Below are 15,694 nucleotides of genomic sequence, written 5' to 3' on the forward strand. Positions count from 1 at the left end.
CATCAGTGGCTGCTGTAAAACCTACCTAACTGGTCGCTGGACGAGATGGGGGATTTACTATGCTCAACAATAATGTACCTACCTCAATTAATTGGCCGCTGGCTCAATTTGTCTATCTTACCATTCGAAGATTAGAGGCGCATTATAACCTCATTTTTTAAAACACCAGACCTTGCTGCTGTAGACCGAAAGCGTGTACAGCGTCTGTCTGTGACGTTGTGTCATTGTTATAGGTGGTCGGTGTAAGTAACACGCTGCGTTAGGTCCATGACGTCTACCGTCGGTAAATGGCCCGGTTGTGCTCCAACATAGCTTGTGATGCGCTGGGACACGTGGAAATAGTCCAAAACTATTAGAGCTGTATGTGTACAGCTGTAAGAGAATTCGACCTCTTCCTAATAATGCCTCCGTGCCGCAGGGCACCGCAATTCTGCCATATACCAATGCTACTTGACACTCCTTTTAGGCAATTTGATGTTTGTTTTTCATTTGGAAAATTGTCCCGATTGGTCGGGACGACGAAAAATAGTCTATAGACTCATTAGTATGTTCCTCCCCACGGAAATCTTTAGTAAAAGGCGAAAGATTTATTCGTGGATTTGAAGAGAAACCAGAGTTAGTCTTCATCAGTGGCTGCTTTAAAACCTACCTAACTGGTCGCTGGACGAGATGGAGGATTTACTCTGCGCAACAATAACGTACCTACCTCAATTAATTGGCCGCTGGCTCAATTTGTCTCTTGCAACAGCCGAAGATTGGAGGCGCATTTTAACCTCATTTTTTAAAACACCAGACTTTGCTGATGAAGACCGGAAGCGTTTACAACGTCTGTCTGTTACGTTGTGTCATTGTTATAGGTGGTCGGGGTAAGGAACACGCTTGGCTAGGTCCATGACATCTACCGTCGGTGAATGACCCGGTTGTGCTCCAACTTAGCTTGTGATGCGCTGGGACACGTGGAAATAGTCCAAAACTTTTAGAGCTGTATGTGTACAGCTGTAAGAGAATTCGACCTCTTCCTAATAATGCCTCCGTGCGGCAAGGCAGCGCAATTCTGCCATATACCAATGCTACTTGATACTCCTTTTAGGCAATTTGATGTTTGTTTTTCATTTGGAAAATTGTCCCGACTTATCGGGACGACAAAAAATAGTCTATAGACTCATTAGTATGTTCCTCCCCACGGAAATCTTTAGTAAAAGGCGAAAGAATTATTCGTGGATTTGAAGAGAAACCAGAGTTAGTCTTCATCAGTGGCTGCTGTAAAACCTACCTAACTGGTCGCTGGACGAGATGGGGGATTTACTATGCTCAACAATAATGTACCTACCTCAATTAATTGGCCGCTGGCTCAATTTGTCTATCTTACCATTCGAAGATTGGAGGCGCATTATAACCTCATTTTTTAAAACACCAGCCTTTGCTGCTGTAGACCGAAAGCGTGTACAGCGTCTGTCTGTGACGTTGTGTCATTGTTATAGGTGGTCGGTGTAAGTAACACGCTGGGTTAGGTCCATGACGTCTACCGTCGGTAAATGGCCCGGTTGTGCTCCAACTTAGGTTGTGATGCGCTGGGACACGTGGAAATAGTCCAAAACTATTAGAGCTGTATGTGTACAGCTGTAAGAGAATTCGACCTCTTCCTAATAATGCCTCCGTGCCGCAGGGCAGCGCAATTCTGCCATATACCAATGCTACTTGATACTCCTTTTAGGCAATTTGATGTTTGTTTTTCATTTGGAAAATTGTCCCGACTGGTCGGAACGACAAAAAAATAGTCTATAGACTCATTAGTATGTTCCTCCCCACGGAAATCTTTAGTAAAAGGCGAAAGATTTATTCGTGGATTTGAAGAGAAACCAGAGTTAGTCTTCATCAGTGGCTGCTGTGAAACGTATCTAACTGGTCGCTGGACGAGATGGGAGATTTACTCTGCGCAACAATAACGTACCTACCTCAATTAATTGGCCGCTGGCTCAATTTGTCTCTTGCAACAGCCGAAGATTGGAGGCGCATTTTAACCTCATTTTTTAAAACACCAGCCTTTGCTGATGAAGACCGGAAGCGTGTACAGCGTCTGTCTGTGACGAGGTGTCATTGTTGTAGGCGGTCGGGGTAAGGAACACGCTGGGCTAGGTCCATGACGTCTACCGTCGGAGATTGGCCCGGTTATGTTCCAACTTAGCTTGTGATGCGCTGGAACACGTGGAAATAGTCCAAAACTTTTAGAGCTGTATGTGTACAGCTGTAAGAGAATTCGACCTCTTCCTAATAATGCCTCCGTGCGGCAGGGCAGCGCAATTCTGCCATATACCAATGCTACTTGATACTCCTTTTAGGCAATTTGATGTTTGTTTTTCATTTGGAAAATTGTACCGACTGGTCGGGACGACAAAAAATAGTCTATAGACTCATTAGTATGTTCCTCCCCACGGAAATCTTTAGTAAAAGGCGAAAGATTTATTCGTGGATTTGAAGAGAAACCAGAGTTAGTCTTCATCAGTGGCTGCTGTAAAACCTACCTAACTGGTCGCTGGACGAGATGGGGGATTTACTATGCTCAACAATAATGTACCTACCTCAATTAATTGGCCGCTGGCTCAATTTGTCTATCTTACCATTCGAAGATTAGAGGCGCATTATAACCTCATTTTTTAAAACACCAGACCTTGCTGCTGTAGACCGAAAGCGTGTACAGCGTCTGTCTGTGACGTTGTGTCATTGTTATAGGTGGTCGGTGTAAGTAACACGCTGCGTTAGGTCCATGACGTCTACCGTCGGTAAATGGCCCGGTTGTGCTCCAACATAGCTTGTGATGCGCTGGGACACGTGGAAATAGTCCAAAACTATTAGAGCTGTATGTGTACAGCTGTAAGAGAATTCGACCTCTTCCTAATAATGCCTCCGTGCCGCAGGGCAGCGCAATTCTGCCATATACCAATGCTACTTGACACTCCTTTTAGGCAATTTGATGTTTGTTTTTCATTTGGAAAATTGTCCCGACTGGTCGGAACGACAAAAAATAGTCTATAGACTCATTAGTATGTTCCTCCCCACGGAAATCTTTAGTAAAAGGCGAAAGATTTATTCGTTGATTTGAAGAGAAACCAGAGTTAGTCTTCATCAGTGGCTGCTGTAAAACCTACCTAACTGGTCGCTGGACGAGATGGGGGATTTACTATGCTCAACAATAATGTACCTACCTCAATTAATTGGCCGCTGGCTCAATTTGTCTATCTTACCATTCGAAGATTAGAGGCGCATTATAACCTCATTTTTTAAAACACCAGACCTTGCTGCTGTAGACCGAAAGCGTGTACAGCGTCTGTCTGTGACGTTGTGTCATTGTTATAGGTGGTCGGTGTAAGTAACACGCTGCGTTAGGTCCATGACGTCTACCGTCGGTAAATGGCCCGGTTGTGCTCCAACATAGCTTGTGATGCGCTGGGACACGTGGAAATAGTCCAAAACTATTAGAGCTGTATGTGTACAGCTGTAAGAGAATTCAACCTCTTCCTAATAATGCCTCCGTGCCGCAGGGCACCGCAATTCTGCCATATACCAATGCTACTTGACACTCCTTTTAGGCAATTTGATGTTTGTTTTTCATTTGGAAAATTGTCCCGACTGGTCGGAACGACAAAAAATAGTCTATAGACTCATTAGTATGTTCCTCCCCACGGAAATCTTTAGTAAAAGGCGAAAGATATATTCGTGGATTTGAAGAGAAACCAGAGTTAGTCTTCATCAGTGGCTGCTGTGAAACGTATTCAACTGGTCGCTGGACGAGATGGGAGATTTACTCTGCGCAACAATAACGTACCTACCTCAATTAATTGGCCGCTGGCTCAATTTGTCTCTTGCAACAGCCGAAGATTGGAGGCGCATTTTAACCTCATTTTTTAAAACACCAGACTTTGCTGATGAAGACCGGAAGCGTTTACAACGTCTGTCTGTTACGTTGTGTCATTGTTATAGGTGGTCGGGGTAAGGAACACGCTTGGCTAGGTCCATGACATCTACCGTCGGTGAATGACCCGGTTGTGCTCCAACTTAGCTTGTGATGCGCTGGGACACGTGGAAATAGTCCAAAACTTTTAGAGCTGTATGTGTACAGCTGTAAGAGAATTCGACCTCTTCCTAATAATGCCTCCGTGCGGCAAGGCAGCGCAATTCTGCCATATACCAATGCTACTTGATACTCCTTTTAGGCAATTTGATGTTTGTTTTTCATTTGGAAAATTGTCCCGACTTATCGGGACGACAAAAAATAGTCTATAGACTCATTAGTATGTTCCTCCCCACGGAAATCTTTAGTAAAAGGCGAAAGAATTATTCGTGGATTTGAAGAGAAACCAGAGTTAGTCTTCATCAGTGGCTGCTGTAAAACCTACCTAACTGGTCGCTGGACGAGATGGGGGATTTACTATGCTCAACAATAATGTACCTACATCAATTAATTGGCCGCTGGCTCAATTTGTCTATCTTACCATTCGAAGATTGGAGGCGCATTATAACCTCATTTTTTAAAACACCAGCCTTTGCTGCTGTAGACCGAAAGCGTGTACAGCGTCTGTCCGTGACGTTGTGTCATTGTTATAGGTGGTCGGTGTAAGTAACACGCTGGGTTAGGTCCATGACGTCTACCGTCGGTAAATGGCCCGGTTGTGCTCCAACTTAGGTTGTGATGCGCTGGGACACGTGGAAATAGTCCAAAACTATTAGAGCTGTATGTGTACAGCTGTAAGAGAATTCGACCTCTTCCTAATAATGCCTCCGTGCCGCAGGGCAGCGCAATTCTGCCATATACCAATGCTACTTGATACTCCTTTTAGGCAATTTGATGTTTGTTTTTCATTTGGAAAATTGTCCCGACTTATCGGGATTAAAAAAAAATAGTCTATAGACTCATTAGTATGTTCCTCCCCACGGAAATCTTTAGTAAAAGGCGAAAGAATTATTCGTGGATTTGAAGAGAAACCAGAGTTAGTCTTCATCAGTGGCTGCTGTAAAACCTACCTAACTGGTCGCTGGACGAGATGGGGGATTTACTATGCTCAACAATAATGTACCTACCTCAATTAATTGGCCGCTGGCTCAATTTGTCTATCTTACCATTCGAACATTGGAGGCGCATTATAACCTCATTTTTTAAAACACCAGCCTTTGCTGCTGTAGACCGAAAGCGTGTACAGCGTCTGTCTGTGACGTTGTGTCATTGTTATAGGTGGTCGGTGTAAGTAACACGCTGGGTTAGGTCCATGACGTCTACCGTCGGTAAATGGCCCGGTTGTGCTCCAACTTAGCTTGTGATGCGCTGGGACACGTGGAAATAGTCCAAAACTATTAGAGCTGTATGTGTACAGCTGTAAGAGAATTCGACCTCTTCCTAATAATGCCTCCGTGCCGCAGGGCAGCGCAATTCTGCCATATACCAATGCTACTTGATACTCCTTTTAGGCAATTTGATGTTTGTTTTTCATTTGGAAAATTGTCCCGACTGGTCGGAACGACAAAAAATAGTCTATAGACTCATTAGTATGTTCCTCCCCACGGAAATCTTTAGTAAAAGGCGAAAGATTTATTCGTGGATTTGAAGAGAAACCAGAGTTAGTCTTCATCAGTGGCTGCTGTGAAACGTATCTAACTGGTCGCTGGACGAGATCCGAGATTTACTCTGCGCAACAATAACGTACCTACCTCAATTAATTGGCCGCTGGCTCAATTTTTCTCTTGCAACTGCCGAAGATTGAAGGCGCATTTTAACCTCATTTTTTAAAACACCAGACTTTGCTGATGAAGACCGGAAGCGTTTACAACGTCTGTCTGTGACGTTGTGTCATTGTTTTAGGTGGTCGGGGTAAGGAACACGCTGGGTTAGGTCCATGACATCTACCGTCGGAGATTGGCCCGGTTGTGCTCCAACTTAGCTTGTGATGCGCTGGGACACGTGGAAAAAGTCCAAAACTTTTAGAGCTGTATGTGTACAGCTGTAAGAGAATTCGACCTCTTCCTAATAATGCCTCCGTGCGGCAGGGCAGCGCAATTCTGCCATATACCAATGCTACTTGATACTCCTTTTAGGCAATTTGATGTTTGTTTTTCATTTGGAAAATTGTCCCGACTTATCGGGACGACAAAAAATAGTCTATAGACTCATTAGTATGTTCCTCCCCACGGCAGTAAAAGGCGAAAGAATTATTCGTGGATTTGAAGAGAAACCAGAGTTAGTCTTCATCAGTGGCTGCTGTAAAACGTACCTAACTGGTCGCTGGACGAGATGGGGGATTTACTATGCTCAACAATAATGTACCTACCTCAATTAATTGGCCGCTGGCTCAATTTGTCTATCTTACCATTCGAAGATTGGAGGCGCATTATAACCTCATTTTTTAAAACACCAGCCTTTGCTGTTGTAGACCGAAAGCGTGTACAGCGTCTGTCTGTGACGTTGTGTCATTGTTATAGGTGGTCGGTGTAAGTAACACGCTGGGTTAGGTCCATGACGTCTACCGTCGGTAAATGGCCCGGTTGTGCTCCAACTTAGGTTGTGATGCGCTGGGACACGTGGAAATAGTCCACTAACTATTAGAGCTGTATGTGTACAGCTGTAAGAGAATTCGACCTCTTCCTAATAATGCCTCCGTGCCGCAGGGCAGCGCAATTCTGCCATATACCAATGCTACTTGATACTCCTTTTAGGCAATTTGATGTTTGTTTTTCATTTGGAAAATTGTCCCGACTGGTCGGATCGACAAAAAATAGTCTATAGACTCATTAGTATGTTCCTCCCCACGGAAATCTTTAGTAAAAGGCGAAAGATTTATTCGTGGATTTGAAGAGAAACCAGAGTTAGTCTTCATCAGTGGCTGCTGTGAAACGTATCTAACTGGTCGCTGGACGAGATCCGAGATTTACTCTGCGCAACAATAACGTACCTACCTCAATTAATTGGCCGCTGGCTCAATTTTTCTCTTGCAACTGCCGAAGATTGAAGGCGCATTTTAACCTCATTTTTTAAAACACCAGACTTTGCTGATGAAGACCGGAAGCGTTTACAACGTCTGTCTGTGACGTTGTGTCATTGTTTTAGGTGGTCGGGGTAAGGAACACGCTGGGCTAGGTCCATGACATCTACCGTCGGAGATTGGCCCGGTTGTGCTCCAACTTAGCTTGTGATGCGCTGGGACACGTGGAAAAAGTCCAAAACTTTTAGAGCTGTATGTGTACAGCTGTAAGAGAATTCGACCTCTTCCTAATAATGCCTCCGTGCGGCAGGGCAGCGCAATTCTGCCATATACCAATGCTACTTGATACTCCTTTTAGGCAATTTGATGTTTGTTTTTCATTTGGAAAATTGTCCCGACTGGTCCGGACGACAAAAAATAGTCTATAGACTCATTAGTATGTTCCTCCCCACGGAAATCTTTAGTAAAAGGCGAAAGATTTATTCGTGGATTTGAAGAGAAACCAGAGTTAGTCTTCATCTGTGGCTGCTGTAAAACCTACCTAACTGGTCGCTGGACGAGATGGGGGATTTACTATGCTCAACAATAATGTACCTACCTCAATTAATTGGCCGCTGGCTCAATTTGTCTATCTTACCATTCCAAGATTGGAGGCGCATTATAACCTCATTTTTTAAAACACCAGCCTTTGCTGCTGTAGACCGAAAGCGTGTACAGCGTCTGTCTGTGACGTTGTGTCATTGTTATAGGTGGTCGGTGTAAGTAACACGCTGGGTTAGGTCTATGACGTCTACCGTCGGTAAATGGCCCGGTTGTGCTCCAACTTAGCTTGTGATGCGCTGGGACACGTGGAAATTGTCCAAAACTATTAGAGCTGTATGTGTACAGCTGTAAGAGAATTCGACCTCTTCCTAATAATGCCTCCGTGCCGCAGGGCAGCGCAATTCTGCCATATACCAATGCTACTTGATACTCCTTTTAGGCAATTTGATGTTTGTTTTTCATTTGGAAAATTGTCCCGACTGGTCGGAACGACAAAAAAATAGTCTATAGACTCATTAGTATGTTCCTCCCCACGGAAATCTTTAGTAAAAGGCGAAAGATTTATTCGTGGATTTGAAGAGAAACCAGAGTTAGTCTTCATCAGTGGCTGCTGTGAAAAGTATCTAACTGGTCGCTGGACGAGATGGGAGATTTACTCTGCGCAACAATAACGTACCTACCTCAATTAATTGGCCGCTGGCTCAATTTGTCTCTTGCAACAGCCGAAGATTGGAGGCGCATTTTAACCTCATTTTTTAAAACACCAGACTTTGCTGATGAAGACTGGAAGCGTGTACAGCGTCTGTCTGTGACGAGGTGTCATTGTTGTAGGCGGTCGGGGTAAGGAACACGCTGGGCTAGGTCCATGACGTCTACCGTCGGTGATTGGCCCGGTTATGTTCCAACTTAGCCTGTGATGCGCTGGAACACGTGGAAATAGTCCAAAACTTTTAGAGCTGTATGTGTACAGCTGTAAGAGAATTCGACCTCTTCCTAATAATGCCTCCGTGCCGCAGGGCAGCGCAATTCTGCCATATACCAATGCTACTTGATACTCCTTTTAGGCAATTTGATGTTTGTTTTTCATTTGGAAAAGTGTCCCGACTGGTCGGGACGACGAAAAATAGTCTATAGACTCATTAGTATGTTCCTCCCCACGGAAATCTTTAGTAAAAGGCGAAAGATTTATTCGTGGATTTGAAGAGAAACCAGAGTTAGTCTTCATCAGTGGCTGCTGTAAAACCTACCTAACTGGTCGCTGGACGAGATGGGGGAGTTACTATGCGCAACAATAACGTACCTACCTCAATTAATTGGCCGCTGGCTCAATTTTTCTCTTGCAACAGCCGAAGATTGGTGGCGCATTTTAACCTCATTTTTTAAAACACCAGACTTTGCTGATGAAGACCGGAAGCGTTTACAACGTCTGTCTGTTACGTTGTGTCATTGTTATAGGTGGTCGGGGTAAGGAACACGCTGGGCTAGGTCCATGACATCTACCGTCGGTGAATGACCCGGTTGTGCTCCAACTTAGCTTGTGATGCGCTGGGACACGTGGAAATAGTCCAAAACTTTTAGAGCTGTATGTGTACAGCTGTAAGAGAATTCGACCTCTTCCTAATAATGCCTCCGTGCCGCAGGGCAGCGCAATTCTGCCATATACCAATGCTACTTGATACTCCTTTTAGGCAATTTGATGTTTTTTTTTCATTTGGAAAATTGTACCGACTGGTCGGGACGACAAAAAATAGTCTATAGACTCATTAGTATGTTCCTCCCCACGGAAATCTTTAGTAAAAGGCGAAAGATTTATTCGTGGATTTGAAGAGAAACCAGAGTTAGTCTTCATCAGTGGCTGCTGTAAAACCTACCTAACTGGTCGCTGGACGAGATGGGGGATTTACTATGCTCAACAATAATGTACCTACCTCAATTAATTGGCCGCTGGCTCAATTTGTCTATCTTACCATTCGAAGATTGAAGGCGCATTATAACCTCATTTTTTAAAACACCAGCCTTTGCTGCTGTAGACCGAAAGCGTGTACAGCGTCTGTCTGTGACGTTGTGTCATTGTTATAGGTGGTCGGTGTAAGTAACACGCTGGGTTAGGTCCATGACGTCTACCGTCGGTAAATGGCCCGGTTGTGCTCCAACTTAGCTTGTGATGCGCTGGGACACGTGGAAATAGTCCAAAACTATTAGAGCTGTATGTGTACAGCTGTAAGAGAATTCGACCTCTTCCTAATAATGCCTCCGTGCCGCAGGGCAGCGCAATTCTGCCATATACCAATGCTACTTGATACTCCTTTTAGGCAATTTGATGTTTGTTTTTCATTTGGAAAATTGTCCCGACTGGTCGGAACGACAAAAAATAGTCTATAGACTCATTAGTATGTTCCTCCTCACGGAAATCTTTAGTAAAAGGCGAAAGATTTATTCGTGGATTTGAAGAGAAACCAGAGTTAGTCTTCATCAGTGGCTGCTGTGAAACGTATCTAACTGGTCGCTGGACGAGATGGGAGATTTACTCTGCGCAACAATAACGTACCTACCTCAATTAATTGGCCGCTGGCTCAATTTGTCTCTTGCAACAGCCGAAGATTGGAGGCGCATTTTAACCTCATTTTTTAAAACACCAGACTTTGCTGATGAAGACCGGAAGCGTGTACAGCGTCTGTCTGTGACGAGGTGTCATTGTTGTACGCGGTCGGGGTAATGAACACGCTGGGCTAGGACCATGACGTCTACCGTCGGAGATTGGCCCGGTTATGTTCCAACTTAGTTTGTGATGCGCTGGAACACGTGGAAATAGTCCAAAACTTTTAGAGCTGTATGTGTACAGCTGTAAGAGAATTCGACCTCTTCCTAATAATGCCTCCGTGCCGCAGGGCAGCGCAATTCTGCCATATACCAATGCTACTTGATACTCCTTTTAGGCAATTTGATGTTTGTTTTTCATTTGGAAAATTGTACCGACTGGTCGGGACGACGAAAAATAGTCTATAGACTCATTAGTATGTTCCTCCCCACGGAAATCTTTAGTAAAAGGCGAAAGATTTATTCGTGGATTTGAAGAGAAACCAGAGTTAGTCTTCATCAGTGGCTGCTGTAAAACCTACCTAACTGGTCGCTGGACGAGATGGGGGATTTACTATGCGCAACAATAACGTACCTACCTCAATTAATTGGCCGCTGGCTCAATTTGTCTCTTGCAACAGCCGAAGATTGCTGGCGCATTTTAACCTCATTTTTTAAAACATCAGACTTTGCTGATGAAGACCGGAAGCGTTTACAACGTCTGTCTGTGACGTTGTGTCATTGTTTTAGGTGGTCGGGGTAAGGAGCACGCTGGGTTAGGTCCATGACATCTACCGTCGGTGAATGACCCGGTTGTGCTCCAACTTAGCTTGTGATGCGCTGGGACACGTGGAAAAAGTCCAAAACTTTTAGAGCTGTATGTGTACAGCTGTAAGAGAATTCGACCTCTTCCTAATAATGCCTCCGTGCCGCAGGGCAGCGCAATTCTGCCATATACCAATGCTACTTGATACTCCTTTTAGGCAATTTAATGTTTGTTTTTCATTTGGAAAATTGTCCCGACTGGTCGGGACGACAAAAAATAGTCTATAGACTCATTGGTATGTTCCTCCCCACGGAAATCTTTAGTAAAAGGCGAAAGATATATTCGTGGATTTGAAGAGAAACCAGAGTTAGTCTTCATCAGTGGCTGCTGTAAAACCTACCTAACTGGTCGCTGGACGAGATGGGGGATTTACTATGCTCAACTATAATGTACCTACCTCAATTAATTGGCCGCTGGCTCAATTTGTCTATCTTACCATTCGAAGATTGGAGGCGCATTATAACCTCATTTTTTAAAACACCAGCCTTTGCTGCTGTAGACCGAAAGCGTGTACAGCGTCTGTCTGTGACGTTGTGTCATTGTTATAGGTGGTCGGTGTAAGTAACACGCTGGGTTAGGTCCATGACGTCTACCGTCGGTAAATGGCCCGGTTGTGCTCCAACTTAGCTTGTGATGCGCTGGGACACGTGGAAATAGTCCAAAACTATTAGAGCTGTATGTGTACAGCTGTAAGAGAATTCGACCTCTTCCTAATAATGCCTCCGTGCCGCAGGGCAGCGCAATTCTGCCATATACCAATGCTACTTGATACTCCTTTTAGGCAATTTGATGTTTGTTTTTCATTTGGAAAATTGTCCCGACTGGTCGGAACGACAAAAAATAGTCTATAGACTCATTAGTATGTTCCTCCCCACGGAAATCTTTAGTAAAAGGCGAAAGATTTATTCGTGGATTTGAAGAGAAACCAGAGTTAGTCTTCATCAGTGGCTGCTGTGAAACGTATCTAACTTGTCGCTGGACGAGATGGGAGATTTACTCTGCGCAACAATAACCTACCTACCTCAATTAATTGGCCGCTGGCTCAATTTGTCTCTTGCAACAGCCGAAGATTGGAGGCGCATTTTAACCTCATTTCTTAAAACATCAGACTTTGCTGATGAAGACCGGAAACGTGTACAGCGTCTGTCTGTGACAAGGTGTCATTATTGTAGGCGGTCGGGGTAAGGAACACGCTGGGCTAGGTCCATGACGTCTACCGTCGGAGATTGGCCCGGTTATGTTCCAACTTAGCCTGTGATGCGCTGGAACACGTGGAAATAGTCCAAAACTTTTAGAGCTGTATGTGTACAGCTGTAAGAGAATTCGACCTCTTCCTAATAATGCCTCCGTGCGGCGGGGCAGCGCAATTCTGCCATATACCAATGCTACTTGATACTCCTTTTAGGCAATTTGATGTTTGTTTTTCATTTGGAAAATTGTCCCGACTGGTCGGGACGACAAAAAATAGTCTATAGACTCATTAGTATGTTCCTCCCCACGGAAATCTTTAGTAAAAGGCGAAAGATTTATTCGTGGATTTGAAGAGAAACCAGAGTTAGTCTTCATCAGTGGCTGCTGTAAAACCTACCTAACTGGTCGCTGGACGAGATGGGGGATTTACTATGCTCAACAAAAATGTACCTACCTCAATTAATTGGCCGCTGGCTCAATTTGCCTATCTTACCATTCGAAGATTGGAGGCGCATTATAACCTCATTTTTTAAAACACCAGCCTTTGCTGCTGTAGACCGAAAGCGTGTACAGCGTCTGTCTGTGACGTTGTGTCATTGTTATAGGTGGTCGGTGTAAGTAACACGCTGGGTTAGGTCCATGACGTCTACCGTCGGTAAATGGCCCGGTTGTGCTCCAACTTAGCTTGTGATGCGCTGGGACACGTGGAAATAGTCCAAAACTATTAGAGCTGTATGTGTACAGCTGTAAGAGAATTCGACCTCTTCCTAATAATGCCTCCGTGCCGCAGGGCAGCGCAATTCTGCCATATACCAATGCTACTTGATACTCCTTTTAGGCAATTTGATGTTTGTTTTTCATTTGGAAAATTGTCCCGACTGGTCGGGACGACAAAAAATAGTCTATAGACTCATTAGTATGTTCCTCCCCACGGAAATCTTTAGTAAAAGGCGAAAGATTTATTCGTGGATTTGAAGAGAAACCAGAGTTAGTCTTCATCAGTGGCTGCTGTAAAACCTACCTAACTGGTCGCTGGACGAGATGGAGGATTTACTATGCGCAACAATAACGTACCTACCTCAATTAATTCGCCGCTGGCTCAATTTGTCTCTTGCAACAGCCGAAGATTGGAGGCGCATTTTAACCTCATATTTTAAAACACCAGACTTTGCTGATGAAGACCGGAAGCGTTTACAACGTCTGTCTGTTACGTTGTGTCATTGTTATAGGTGGTCGTGGTAAGGAACACGCTGGGCTAGGTCCATGACATCTACCGTCGGTGAATGACCCGGTTGTGCTCCAGCTTAGCTTGTGATGCGCTGGGACACGTGGAAAAAGTCCAAAACTTTTAGAGCTGTATGTGTACAGCTGTAAGAGAATTCGACCTCTTCCTAATAATGCCTCCGTGCCGCAGGGCAGCGCAATTCTGCCATATACCAATGCTACTTGATACTCCTTTTAGGCGATTTGATGTTTGTTTTTCATTTGGAAAATTGTCCCGACTGGTCGGAACGACAAAAAATAGTCTATAGACTCATTAGTATGTTCCTCCCCACGGAAATCTTTAGTAAAAGGCGAAAGATTTATTGGTGGATTTGAGGAGAAACCAGAGTTAGTCTTCATCAGTGGCTGCTGTAAAACCTACCTAACTGGTCGCTGGACGAGATGGGGGATTTACTATGCTCAACAATAATGTACCTACCTCAATTAATTGGCCGCTGGCTCAATTTGTCTATCTTACCATTCGAAGATTGGAGGCGCATTATAACCTCATTTTTTAAAACACCAGCCTTTGCTGCTGTAGACCGAAAGCGTGTACAGCGTCTGTCTGTGACGTTGTGTCATTGTTTTAGGTGGTCGGGGTAAGGAGCACGCTGGGCTAGGTCCATGACATCTACCGTCGGTGAATGACCCGGTTGTGCTCCAACTTAGCTTGTGATGCGCTGGGACACGTGGAAAAAGTCCAAAACTTTTAGAGCTGTATGTGTACAGCTGTAAGAGAATTCGACCTCTTCCTAATAATGCCTCCGTGCCGCAGGTCAGCGCAATTCTGCCATATACCAATGCTACTTGATACTCCTTTTAGGCACTTTGATGTTTGTTTTTCATTTGGAAAATTGTCCCGACTGGTCGGGACGACAAAAAATAGTCTATAGACTCATTGGTATGTTCCTCCCCACGGAAATCTTTAGTAAAAGGCGAAAGAATTATTCGTGGATTTGAAGAGAAACCAGAGTTAGTCTTCATCAGTGGCTGCTGTAAAACCTACCTAACTGGTCGCTGGACGAGATGGGGGATTTACTATGCTCAACAATAATGTACCTACCTCAATTAATTGGCCGCTGGCTCAATTTGTCTATCTTACCATTCGAAGATTGGAGGCGCATTATAACCTCATTTTTTAAAACACCAGCCTTTGCTGCTGTAGACCGAAAGCGTGTACAGCGTCTGTCTGTGACGTTGTGTCATTGTTATAGGTGGTCGGTGTAAGTAACACGCTGGGTTAGGTCCATGACGTCTACCGTCGGTAAATGGCCCGGTTGTGCTCCAACTTAGCTTGTGATGCGCTGGGACACGTGGAAATAGTCCAAAACTTTTAGAGCTGTATGTGTACAGCTGTAAGAGAATTCGACCTCTTCCTAATAATGCCTCCGTGCCGCAGGGCAGCGCAATTCTGCCATATACCAATGCTACTTGATACTCCTTTTAGGCAATTTGATGTTTGTTTTTCATTTGGAAAATTCTCCCGACTGGTCGGAACGACAAAAAATAGTCTATAGACTCATTAGTATGTTCCTCCCCACGGAAATCTTTAGTAAAAGGCGAAAGATTTATTCGTGGATTTGAAGAGAAACCAGAGTTAGTCTTCATCAGTGGCTGCTGTGAAACGTATCTAAATTGTCGCTGGACGAGATGGGAGATTTACTCTGCGCAACAATAACCTACCTACCTCAATTAATTGGCCGCTGGCTCAATTTGTCTCTTGCAACAGCCGAAGATTGGAGGCGCATTTTAACTTCATTTCTTAAAACATCAGACTTTGCTGATGAAGACCGGAAACGTGTACAGCGTCTGTCTGTGACGAGGTGTCATTATTGTAGGCGGTCGGGGTAAGGAACACGCTGGGCTAGGTCCATGACGTCTACCGTCGGAGATTGGCCCGGTTATGTTCCAACTTAACCTGTGATGCGCTGGAACACGTGGAAATAGTCCCAAACTTTTAGAGCTGTATGTGTACAGCTGTAAGAGAATTCGACCTCTTCCTAATAATGCCTCCGTGCGGCGGGGAAGCGCAATTCTGCCATATACCAATGCTACTTGATACTCCTTTTAGGCAATTTGATGTTTGTTTTTCATTTGGAAAATTGTCCCGACTGGTCGGGACGACAAAAAATAGTCTATAGACTCATTAGTATGTTCCTCCCCACCTGAAATCTTTAGTAAAAGGCGAAAGATTTATTCGTGGATTTGAAGAGAAACCAGAGTTAGTCTTCATCAGTGGCTGCTGTAAAACCTACCTAACTGGTCGCTGGACGAGATGGGGGATTTACTATGCTCAACAAAAATGTACCTACCTCAATTAATTGGC

The 15,694-nt window shown here is 44.4% G+C and overlaps 24 non-coding genes and 1 pseudogene across 24 annotated transcripts; all 25 read right to left on the reverse strand.

Annotated features, from left to right (window-relative positions):
* Nucleotides 1–498: 498 nt before the first annotated feature.
* Nucleotides 499–619, reverse strand: LOC135478544 (U5 spliceosomal RNA). Its single transcript, XR_010445453.1, has one exon. It is a non-coding gene; the product is annotated as a U5 spliceosomal RNA (small nuclear RNA).
* A 503-nt stretch (nt 620–1,122) lies between these two features.
* Nucleotides 1,123–1,243, reverse strand: LOC135478780 (U5 spliceosomal RNA). The gene has a single exon (XR_010445676.1). It is a non-coding gene; the product is annotated as a U5 spliceosomal RNA (small nuclear RNA).
* Nucleotides 1,244–1,746: 503 nt separating this feature from the next.
* On the reverse strand, nt 1,747–1,868 carry LOC135478766 (U5 spliceosomal RNA). Its single transcript, XR_010445663.1, has one exon. It is a non-coding gene; the product is annotated as a U5 spliceosomal RNA (small nuclear RNA).
* A 503-nt stretch (nt 1,869–2,371) lies between these two features.
* Nucleotides 2,372–2,492, reverse strand: LOC135478807 (U5 spliceosomal RNA). Its single transcript, XR_010445703.1, has one exon. It is a non-coding gene; the product is annotated as a U5 spliceosomal RNA (small nuclear RNA).
* A 503-nt stretch (nt 2,493–2,995) lies between these two features.
* On the reverse strand, nt 2,996–3,116 carry LOC135478558 (U5 spliceosomal RNA). The gene has a single exon (XR_010445467.1). It is a non-coding gene; the product is annotated as a U5 spliceosomal RNA (small nuclear RNA).
* Nucleotides 3,117–3,619: 503 nt separating this feature from the next.
* On the reverse strand, nt 3,620–3,740 carry LOC135478868 (U5 spliceosomal RNA). Its single transcript, XR_010445759.1, has one exon. It is a non-coding gene; the product is annotated as a U5 spliceosomal RNA (small nuclear RNA).
* A 503-nt stretch (nt 3,741–4,243) lies between these two features.
* Nucleotides 4,244–4,364, reverse strand: LOC135478781 (U5 spliceosomal RNA). Its single transcript, XR_010445677.1, has one exon. It is a non-coding gene; the product is annotated as a U5 spliceosomal RNA (small nuclear RNA).
* Nucleotides 4,365–4,867: 503 nt separating this feature from the next.
* Nucleotides 4,868–4,989, reverse strand: LOC135478336 (U5 spliceosomal RNA). Its single transcript, XR_010445263.1, has one exon. It is a non-coding gene; the product is annotated as a U5 spliceosomal RNA (small nuclear RNA).
* Nucleotides 4,990–5,492: 503 nt separating this feature from the next.
* Nucleotides 5,493–5,613, reverse strand: LOC135478660 (U5 spliceosomal RNA). Its single transcript, XR_010445564.1, has one exon. It is a non-coding gene; the product is annotated as a U5 spliceosomal RNA (small nuclear RNA).
* A 503-nt stretch (nt 5,614–6,116) lies between these two features.
* LOC135478381 (uncharacterized) lies at nt 6,117–6,230 on the reverse strand (annotated as a pseudogene).
* Nucleotides 6,231–6,734: 504 nt separating this feature from the next.
* LOC135478839 (U5 spliceosomal RNA) lies at nt 6,735–6,855 on the reverse strand. The gene has a single exon (XR_010445733.1). It is a non-coding gene; the product is annotated as a U5 spliceosomal RNA (small nuclear RNA).
* A 503-nt stretch (nt 6,856–7,358) lies between these two features.
* On the reverse strand, nt 7,359–7,479 carry LOC135478809 (U5 spliceosomal RNA). The gene has a single exon (XR_010445705.1). It is a non-coding gene; the product is annotated as a U5 spliceosomal RNA (small nuclear RNA).
* A 503-nt stretch (nt 7,480–7,982) lies between these two features.
* LOC135478767 (U5 spliceosomal RNA) lies at nt 7,983–8,104 on the reverse strand. Its single transcript, XR_010445664.1, has one exon. It is a non-coding gene; the product is annotated as a U5 spliceosomal RNA (small nuclear RNA).
* A 503-nt stretch (nt 8,105–8,607) lies between these two features.
* On the reverse strand, nt 8,608–8,728 carry LOC135478579 (U5 spliceosomal RNA). The gene has a single exon (XR_010445487.1). It is a non-coding gene; the product is annotated as a U5 spliceosomal RNA (small nuclear RNA).
* Nucleotides 8,729–9,231: 503 nt separating this feature from the next.
* On the reverse strand, nt 9,232–9,352 carry LOC135478808 (U5 spliceosomal RNA). The gene has a single exon (XR_010445704.1). It is a non-coding gene; the product is annotated as a U5 spliceosomal RNA (small nuclear RNA).
* A 503-nt stretch (nt 9,353–9,855) lies between these two features.
* Nucleotides 9,856–9,976, reverse strand: LOC135478591 (U5 spliceosomal RNA). Its single transcript, XR_010445498.1, has one exon. It is a non-coding gene; the product is annotated as a U5 spliceosomal RNA (small nuclear RNA).
* Nucleotides 9,977–10,479: 503 nt separating this feature from the next.
* Nucleotides 10,480–10,600, reverse strand: LOC135478841 (U5 spliceosomal RNA). The gene has a single exon (XR_010445735.1). It is a non-coding gene; the product is annotated as a U5 spliceosomal RNA (small nuclear RNA).
* A 503-nt stretch (nt 10,601–11,103) lies between these two features.
* Nucleotides 11,104–11,224, reverse strand: LOC135478838 (U5 spliceosomal RNA). The gene has a single exon (XR_010445732.1). It is a non-coding gene; the product is annotated as a U5 spliceosomal RNA (small nuclear RNA).
* A 503-nt stretch (nt 11,225–11,727) lies between these two features.
* LOC135478661 (U5 spliceosomal RNA) lies at nt 11,728–11,848 on the reverse strand. Its single transcript, XR_010445565.1, has one exon. It is a non-coding gene; the product is annotated as a U5 spliceosomal RNA (small nuclear RNA).
* A 503-nt stretch (nt 11,849–12,351) lies between these two features.
* On the reverse strand, nt 12,352–12,472 carry LOC135478500 (U5 spliceosomal RNA). Its single transcript, XR_010445412.1, has one exon. It is a non-coding gene; the product is annotated as a U5 spliceosomal RNA (small nuclear RNA).
* Nucleotides 12,473–12,975: 503 nt separating this feature from the next.
* LOC135478502 (U5 spliceosomal RNA) lies at nt 12,976–13,096 on the reverse strand. The gene has a single exon (XR_010445414.1). It is a non-coding gene; the product is annotated as a U5 spliceosomal RNA (small nuclear RNA).
* Nucleotides 13,097–13,599: 503 nt separating this feature from the next.
* On the reverse strand, nt 13,600–13,720 carry LOC135478819 (U5 spliceosomal RNA). Its single transcript, XR_010445714.1, has one exon. It is a non-coding gene; the product is annotated as a U5 spliceosomal RNA (small nuclear RNA).
* A 503-nt stretch (nt 13,721–14,223) lies between these two features.
* On the reverse strand, nt 14,224–14,344 carry LOC135478859 (U5 spliceosomal RNA). The gene has a single exon (XR_010445751.1). It is a non-coding gene; the product is annotated as a U5 spliceosomal RNA (small nuclear RNA).
* A 504-nt stretch (nt 14,345–14,848) lies between these two features.
* On the reverse strand, nt 14,849–14,968 carry LOC135478790 (U5 spliceosomal RNA). Its single transcript, XR_010445686.1, has one exon. It is a non-coding gene; the product is annotated as a U5 spliceosomal RNA (small nuclear RNA).
* A 503-nt stretch (nt 14,969–15,471) lies between these two features.
* Nucleotides 15,472–15,593, reverse strand: LOC135478344 (U5 spliceosomal RNA). Its single transcript, XR_010445271.1, has one exon. It is a non-coding gene; the product is annotated as a U5 spliceosomal RNA (small nuclear RNA).
* Between the last annotated feature and the right edge of the window lie 101 nt (nt 15,594–15,694).

Source organism: Liolophura sinensis, chromosome 11 (genome assembly GCF_032854445.1).
Source record: "Liolophura sinensis isolate JHLJ2023 chromosome 11, CUHK_Ljap_v2, whole genome shotgun sequence".
NCBI classification, from domain to species: Eukaryota; Metazoa; Mollusca; class Polyplacophora; order Chitonida; family Chitonidae; genus Liolophura; species Liolophura sinensis.